Raw genomic sequence first — 8,789 nt, 5'->3', positions numbered from 1 at the left:
CACAGAGAAATGCAGCTACAGTCTTGATCAAACCATGCCTGCAGCCCTGGAGTACACACATGCAGATCCTGTGTGTTAATTATATAAGTTATTAAATTCCTTTAATTCCTAGTCCAGCTTTCATTGGGATTTCTGTTATTTACAACAGAAATAATCTCCTTAGGGGTGATAACATGAGAGTGTTCTGTGTGTGAGGGGCTGGGGGTGGCGGGTGGTTCATGTAACCTGTAAGCACCAGTTCAAATAGCTTGCTGTCCCTATCTGACCAACAAACAGTTCACAAGGCCCCGTGAATAGAGGAGCGGTGTGGGTGCAGCAAGCAGGGGAAGTCCCGCAGGGCAGCGGCTGTGGCAAGAGAACTGGAGGAAGTCCTCTTCAGCAGTCCCCTTAAAGCTGCTAGCAATGGGAGAAACCTCAGAAACCTCCGAAAGGATTCACCGCCTGCTCAGAATCAGAGGAGGAAACGCTAGTCTCTTTCTGTGGCTGAACTCTGACAGCTCCAGGCGGAGGCAGCTGTCAACAGCACAGGGGCAGGAGACGGGCCGGGGGAGTGGGGAGGTGCTTCTGTACCTGAGGCGATGGCTTGAGGTGCCTCTTGTCTGGTCAGAGCGTCCAGGAGTGTGAGTCTTCCTTTCTGACCCAAACAGATACCCCAGCCTGCCTCAGCCCTGCCACATCACCCTCTGCTTCTCCATCAGCTACAGCCTCTTGCCTGTTCTCCATCAGTCCTTTCGTCCCATCAATACTTGCTGTGTCCACTGTGTGACAGGCACTGTGCTCAGCGCTGTGGGCACAGCAGCACACGTGGCTGGCTGAGCCCTTGGACACGTACACAAGCCATTACAACAGTGGTGTGTGCTTCTGACAATGTGCACAGAGGACAGGGTAGGCTGACACGGGGGAAGAGCTATTTGAGCTGAGATCTGAACCATGAGTAGAGCTTGCTGACTAGAGAGGGGGTTAAGCATGGTGGACACAGAGCAGGCAGCTTTGCAAAGGCACCGGGGTAGAAAGAGCAAGCTGTGTTCTGCCTTCTCAGGCAGTGCTCCCTCCTCCTTGGGAACTTCTCCTGCTCCCCCAACCCTGTCCTGCTTGGTAGGGCAGTGGCAAGAGGCCAGGAAGAGTTCATAGACTGGGAGAAGGTGGAGTGAGGGCCAAGGCGGGGGTGTTGTTAAGAGAGTCCTCTGAAAGTTTTTTAAAATCTTCACTGTTTATTAAGAAAATGAGAAAGCTGGAGGGTAAGAGACTGAGCAGAAAGCAGAACTTTCAGACTCAAGATACGCGAGTGAAGCAGGAGGTGATGGAGGCTGGAGGGACCTGCAGGGTGGGTGCTGACGTGAAGGTAATCGAAGGCAAGCAATTTAAGAAACTGAAAGCCTGGATAGATGCCAGCCTGGGGGTCAACAGGAGTTAGAGGGAGAGAGTGACAACCACCTGGCAGAGGAGAGGGTGGAAGAGATGGATGGAAAGACCAAGTCCAGGACCACAGACCCTCCTGCTGCTGCTGTCACCAGCCAAGAGCATGGGAAAGTTCTAAAGGAGGTTCTCCTGGTGCCTGGATCATGCTCCTTCCCTGGTCTCTCTGCCTCTAATGATGGACCGCGTTGCTGTGTGGGGTAGGGTAACAAGGACCGTGGTCAAGCTGGAGGTTGGGGACAGAACTTTGAGAAACATCAGGAAAAGGACACTCCAGTTTTATTTATGTAAGAGATAAACATTTGTTTGCAAAACAAGAAATAAATGAAATTTAAAAAGAGAAATACAAACTCAGGCATTAGTAGCATGGACTGCATCCTAGTTTCCTGGCACCCCAGAGGCGTAATTTAAACAGTGAGAAACCACACGTCTTTGGCTGGCGCCTACCGGTGACTGAGCACCCCAGCCTCACCCGAGCCTTCCGCCGGGTCTTTCCCAGGTATTTCTGGGAGCTCTGCATGAGGGTTTCTAGAAGCTCCCAACAGCCCTCTCCAGCCCCACTGGGGGTTCACCACTCTGCCCGTGTCCTGCTCCAGCTCACTCTGGAGGGTCCTGGTCCCCTAGCCTGGAAGTCACTCTCCCTGGGGCAGGTTGGGCTTGAGGACTCTGACATACTTGCCAAGGGTGCCATCTCCTGGGGCTTCCAGCACTGGTGCTGCATCTAGCAGCTTCCTGGAAGAGCAGCTCAAGGATGCCTCTGTGTGTCCTGCAGGGACTTCCTCCTGGTTGGCTCTGGGCACAGCTGCTAATATGGGGAAGGGTGGAAGGTATTAGTGTTGCTCTGTGTTCTGGAGCCTTTGACACGCCAAAGCCATCCCCTGCTTCAGGTCAGAGTGGGGACACTGGATTTCCCCCTCTTTTGTGTATGATCTGAAAGTCAGCCAGGGTCCCTCTGGCCCTGAACCCTCTGTGCATCCCAGGGCATTCCTAGATGCCTAGAGGAGCCTGGCGTTATCAGCAGTCACCTTGGGGCCAAAGCTCCTGGCGTCACAGTTAGTGCAGCTCGTTGGTCCCTCACCATTCACACAAGCCATTTTCTGCTTCACACCAGCTTGGCCCTGCCATAAACCTCAGCTCATTCTTTGATTTTTATACCAAAAAACAAAAACAGACAATCAAGCAAAAAAACAACAAAAAAACCCCAAAACTGCCATTCATACACGTGATTGGTGAGATGTACTGAACGCTTAGGAGGGGATGGAGGTTTATATCATAGCAGCAGAAATTCATAAAGAGATTGGGCTCTCCTCAGTCTTAAAAATAACCCACTAGCAATTGTATATGCGGCATACAATTTGCAAAGCTGTTTAGCGATGTCTAGCAGAGTTGAACGCATGCATATGCTACACGCTGACCCAGCAATTCCATCCCACAAACATGCTATGAATGTTTACCAAGATGTGTACAAGAATGACCACATGGCCAGAGTCCCAACAACAGCCTCAAGTGAAAATGCCCAAACGCCCATCTATAAATGTCCATCCACAGAGAGAGCGTAAGTAGGTCGTGGTGCATTCACACAAGGGAACGTCATACAATGAGAAGGAGAGAAATACAAATACTGGCAACAGGGAGGCTCACAGCTAGTGTGTTGACTGGGAGGAGTGAGACATGAAAGAGCAGATAGTTTTTAATATATTTCCATTTACATAAAGTTCAATACCAGGCAAAACGAGTTTTGGGTGTTAGAAAGCAGAGGGGAGGCCAATGCTGGAAGCAGGGGCTTCAGGGCTGCCCAGAACGTTCTGCCTCTTGATGGAGGTGCTGGCTACCTACAGGTTCACCTGGTGAAAAGTCACCAGGCTGTACATTTGATTGCTCACTTTTCTATATGTATGCTATTCTTCAATAAAATTTACATTAAATGAAAGAAAGCCCGCCTGTCACTAAGGGATCTCCCACCAGCTGTGTGGTCTTGCTCCTCCCCTCCCCGCCCCGCTCACCTCCTTTAGGCGCCAGGATGCGAGCTGTCTCGCTGCCCTAGCTCCTCTCCCCTCAGGGTTCACTCTCTTGGGCGCCCGTCCTTCACTTACCCTTTTTGACTAAAGAGAATTTCCTCCCCAAAGACAAGCTCTTGCACCCGCTTCTAAGAATGTAATTTTCCCACCTGGAAGGGTTCGGCGGCCTCAGGGAGGGGCCGGCGGCCCGGCAGCGCCGCGTGGTGGTAACGCCTGGAGTTGCAGGGTCATCGTCGGTGCGCCTTCTGCCTCTGGGACTCGCCAGCCAGCCAGACAGCCAAGAAAAGTGACTTGGCTGCTCTGTGCTGCAGATGCCTCTCCTGTGAAAAAGCGACGACATTAGCACGGACCTCAAAGGGCTGGCTGAGAAGATCAAATGGACAAACACAAACACGTGACCAGCACCTAGAATGTCACCTGGACGTGTAGCTATCTCTACTGCTTTGAACCCCTCATCTTAAAGAATCTCTAAGGAGAAGAGCTCCGTTTTTGTTTTCTCTATTACTGTCATGCATCCAGGCCGTCAGTAAGACTCCAATGTGAGTCCATGCAGGGGAGGGGCCGGATGTAGTAGAGACCTAGAACAGAACCCGGCCATAGGCGCCACGCCGCACTCACAGTCCAGCCTTCCCTCCAATCTGAACTTCATACCCCCTCCTCCTCTAGGTGAGTTCTTCCTCAAGAAGCAGATAGACGCTAGCTGGACCCAGCATTCCAGTCCACAAGCTGGGCCAGACCCAACTAAATCCCTAAAAGGGGCCCCAACTTAGCTGAAGCCAGGACCCTGCTACATAGATTTTTAAAATTTCACCTGTAACTAATACATTTCTCTCCATCTTTCTTTTACACACCCACATGCGTGCACACACACATTAGTCACAGCTGGATTTTGAACTTTTAACTTGTCCTACTCTTTTGAGATCCACAGGTGCTATTGACGGTTGGATGTTTACTAGAACAACAAATGAAGGAGGTAATCGGTTCACAGCCCAATAAGACAGAAGCCTCCCCACCTGAGAGACTCGAAGCAGGACCTGGAAGCCATGAAGAACCCAGGGCCCCACAGCCAAGGAGGCTGCCCCACAACGGCCACCTCGATCTCTGAGTTCAAGCTCCCTTAGTCCGGGTCCCCCAGTACCAAAGTCCCAGAAAAGAGAACCTGGCTGCCCAGCCATGCTGGGGTCCTCCCTGTGCAGAAATTTACACCCAGGATGGCAGGCGGGCCTTGTCTTAGTAGGATTTCTGCCAGAGCTTCCCCAGTCTTCCCTTTGATGGGTGGTGTTGAGTCCTTAGAGAAGAGGATCAATGGATGGGCAGACTCCTCAAAAGCTTTATAACAGAGCTCTGAATTGTGAGATGAAGGCGCTGTTTCATGAAAAGCTTAGCTGTTGTGGCTTTGAGGTGCCATGCACTGTGTAACTTCCAGAAGATGAATCAAAGCAGCGATTCTTGACGTATGAGCCCTATGACCTTTTCAGGGGTCCAAGAGGTCCTTCCTTTCCCAGCTATATATTGGTGTAAAGCTGGATTCTCTTTTCTACTTAAAACAAATATATCGCAACAGAAGCTACATCGCAGCAGATTGGAGGCAGAAGGAGATACTTCAGCTATCCTCCATGAAGCTGGACATCAGAAAGACTTGTAAAAATGTAACACAGTGTCCCTGTTCTCAATTTTTTGCTGTTGTTTTGGAAAACACAGTTCCCATAAAAAATGTTACTCTTTAATGGGAAATGTAATGGTTTTACTGTTGTTATTTTAAAATGATTATGTATTCTATAAATGTCTCAGTTTTAATTTCTAGTGTGGTGAGTCTTGATAGACAAAACCCACATAACCAAAGCTCTTTGGGAACCCCAATCATTGAGAGCATAAAGTGGTCCTGAGGCCAAGAAGTTGGGGAACCATGAATGAGAACCAGAAGACGGTCCCACATTCCCTCTCCCTCTGGTCTTCTGTTTCTCCCTCCTCCCTGGGCCTCCTGGCCCACAGCTCAAAGGGGCACTGCGTCTTGGTCTCTCTCCAGCTTCTCCATGGGGAGTCCCACCTTGCTGTCTCTCTGCTGGGCTTCTGCAGGGACTCGAGAAAGAGTCAGGGATCTGAATGTACCTCAGGTCCTGAGAGCTCTCCCTGGAGACCTGAGTCAGACTGAACACTAGGTAAAAAGATGATTTTGCATTTCACGTTCTCTGGTTACGAGCAACCCCCGCTGGGGTGAAAGAACCCACCCACTGGGCCAGGAGCCCAGGCAGGAAGACTTGGGTCTCTTCGAGGGTGTGTTTTGCTTTGAATGCATCTTCTTTGATAACAATTGACAAAAAAAGTTCTGGCTTCTCTGCAAAATGAGCCGTCCATGCTATGGGAAAGAATTCTTGGTAAGAAATATGACTTTGGGAGAGAGGAAGACTTCTCTGGCTGAAGGAAGCAAGAGGGTTTCAATCAGTCACTGAAGATGCACTCAGGAAGCAGCCCCACGCACTACAAGGCGGGGCTCGGGGTGCCCCAGGGAGGGAAAGCGCACTACTCCACTTGAACAACAAAATATGCAGCAGATCAAGCGACGCGTGTGTGGATAATGACCGAAGCAGGAAACCCGGAAGTCCTAATGTTCAGATCCAATTCTTCCTTCATCTTTAAGGCAAGAATAAAGAGAAATTTCCTTCTCAAGAAACCCTGACGGGGTAAGTAAAGAAAAGCAGGAATTTCTTGGAAGGATATGGAGGAACTGAGAGACCCAAGGGAAAGCTGAAGAACCAACTTGCAAACAACAGAACAAGGCAGTAATTAAGGTGCAGGGTCTTCAGGGCCCACTGTCAGGATGAATCATCTTCAGTCTCTGAAGAAAGATTAAATTCCCAGAAGAGAGTCAGACTGGCCAGCTTTGGATACCTGCCTGCCTCTTGCCTGGGCAACTTTATTGAGAGTGCCTAATGGCGGAGGGCATGGTAGGAGGGTAGATGGTTATTTTACCAAAAGAGGGTGCCAGGAATGATGGTAGGACAAACATTAGACGTCCATTACAGGAAGACTCCCCCAGTGGCAAGCCTGCCCAGAGAGATGGCCCTGAAGCCCACCTGGATTTCAGAGGCAGAGGCCGGAGGTGGGCTTAGCTGTTCGGTGCAAAGCTGACAGTGTGGCAGAGAGCACATTGCCAAAAGTGTTTCATTATAAAATTGATGATATCCTCATTGAAAAGACTAAGAAATCACAGAAAAGTCTAGAAAAGAGAATTTCAAAAGTCACCTACAATTCATTCCACTCCTGAGAGTAACCACAGTTAACATCTGAAGGTGTTTTTCTCCTTCTGTGGATTCTTGTTAACATATTTGAGGACCCATCGTGTGTCTGGCTCTGGATTCAATGTTTAAGCAACACCTATTAATCCAACAGGTGCTGGAGGAGTATCTTTGTAGCATTGGCCTAGTAAATGACTTGCCCCATAGCTAGCCTACCTGGTGGAAAAGGCAGAGACCCTTTCGGGCTCATTGTTCCACCCACAATGGGGACCACGCATCCACTTTGCCCAGGTTGGCAAGTTGCCCTCCATCCCATAGGAGGTTCTATCTGGGCACCAGCCAAGGTGGGTGGGAGCTTCCGCAGACATGGTTCTATGTGAAGAAGGGCCCCCATCTCCACTTTAGAGCCCATGGAAGCTCCTTGTGTTTATGCTTCAGGGAACTGTGACTGTAGATCATTCCTGTGGGTTTCTGCAGGTTCTGTGAATTCTACATTGTCCTTCTGACATGAATAGATCAAATTTCCGCCTGATCTTTAAAGATGACACTACCTTTGTTAAGTCATTTGAAATGATGTCAAGAATATTCTTCATAAGTAAGCCAGAAAGAAAAAGAAAAATACCATATGATATCATTTATATGTGGAATCTAAAAAAAAAAGACAAACAACTTATTTGCAAAACAGAAACAGACTCTCAGACATACAGAACAAACTTGTGGTTAGGCGGACGGGGTGGGAGAGGATAAACTGGGAGTTAGAGATGTGCAGATACTAATTGATACATATAGAATACATAAACAACAAGTTCATGCTGTATGGTGCAGGGAATGATATTCTATGTGTTATGGTAACTTACGGTGAAAAAGAATATGAAAACGAATATATGTATGTTCCCGTATGACTGAAGCATTGTGCTGTACACCAGAAATTGACACAACATTGTAAACTGACTATGATTCAATTAAAAAAAATATATATATATACACACAAAAAAAGAGAACATGTTTCATGATAAAGAGTGAAATTCCTAGGAGGAGGGGATTGTGGGAGGATCCGAGTTAAAATGAAGCCATAACCACCTTCATAAAGTGCCATGTAATACAGATGTTGTGTACTTAAATTCCTGAACTTGTATATTTAAGAATCTAAAACTGAGAGCTTGCTTGTTTTAACCTTTCCTGACATTTGCTAAGGGATGGAATTTATGGTGATGAAGAGTTCAGAAGTCCATCACCTGGAGCTGGAGAAATCTCTACAACTCGGGCAGTGAAGCCTCAGGAAGAGCTAGCCACATTCCTATTCACAGAGTCTGCTCTTAGGATTGGATGCACTCACTCTTGAAAGACTCGAGCATTTGTCCGTAGAGAAGTATTATTCATCTTTGTTTTTTAACTCATCCCATGTGACTCAGCTTCCAGCCTCCCATTCTCACATCTCCAGGGAAATCTGTTTTCTCTACTAAAACCCTTTATCTGCAAGGAAAGGGGATCCCGAGGCCAAGACTGGGGGGCGCTGGGCTTGGTCTAGTGATACACAAGCGGCCACAGCGCAGGGGGCTCATACCACTCTGATTATTCCTTCCACGAGCTCCTGCTCTTCCCTCATGTCTTGTTATGGCTTCTCAGGGGTCTGCCTCAGCCCACTTCTTTTTTCAGTCTATTCCTCCTCCTGAATGATCTTGCCTGCTCCAGGGTTCCAACTCTCTAGGGAATTGTGGCTCCTGAATTCATATCTCTAGCCCAGCTTTCTCTCAAGTTCCAGACCCCCTTATCCACAGGCTATTCCCCATTTCTACCTTAAAACTGTCACTAGCACCTCAAGCCCAGCATGTCCTCCAAACTTGGTCTTCTTCCTGTATTTCTTATCTCGGTCAATGGCACCATGACGCTGTCAAGCTAGAGACCTACAAGTGATCACAGGCTCCTCCCTCACACCAGCCTCATTCTGTTCACTAAATTCTGTTTAGTTTACTCATTTGGTCACTCAGTGAATCAATGTTAAGCTCTTACTCTGTGCCAGGCATTGTGTTGGGTATCTAATGCTGAGCAAAAATGGGTCTCTGACCTCACGGGGCTTATGGTCTAGGTGGGGAAACAGACAAACAATGTTATGAAAGAA

The sequence above is a fragment of the Camelus ferus genome, chromosome 25 (assembly GCF_009834535.1).
Source record: "Camelus ferus isolate YT-003-E chromosome 25, BCGSAC_Cfer_1.0, whole genome shotgun sequence".
Taxonomy (NCBI): Eukaryota; Metazoa; Chordata; class Mammalia; order Artiodactyla; family Camelidae; genus Camelus; species Camelus ferus.
The sequence above is the reverse complement of the archived record's forward strand: the minus strand, read 5'-3'. Positions refer to the sequence as shown.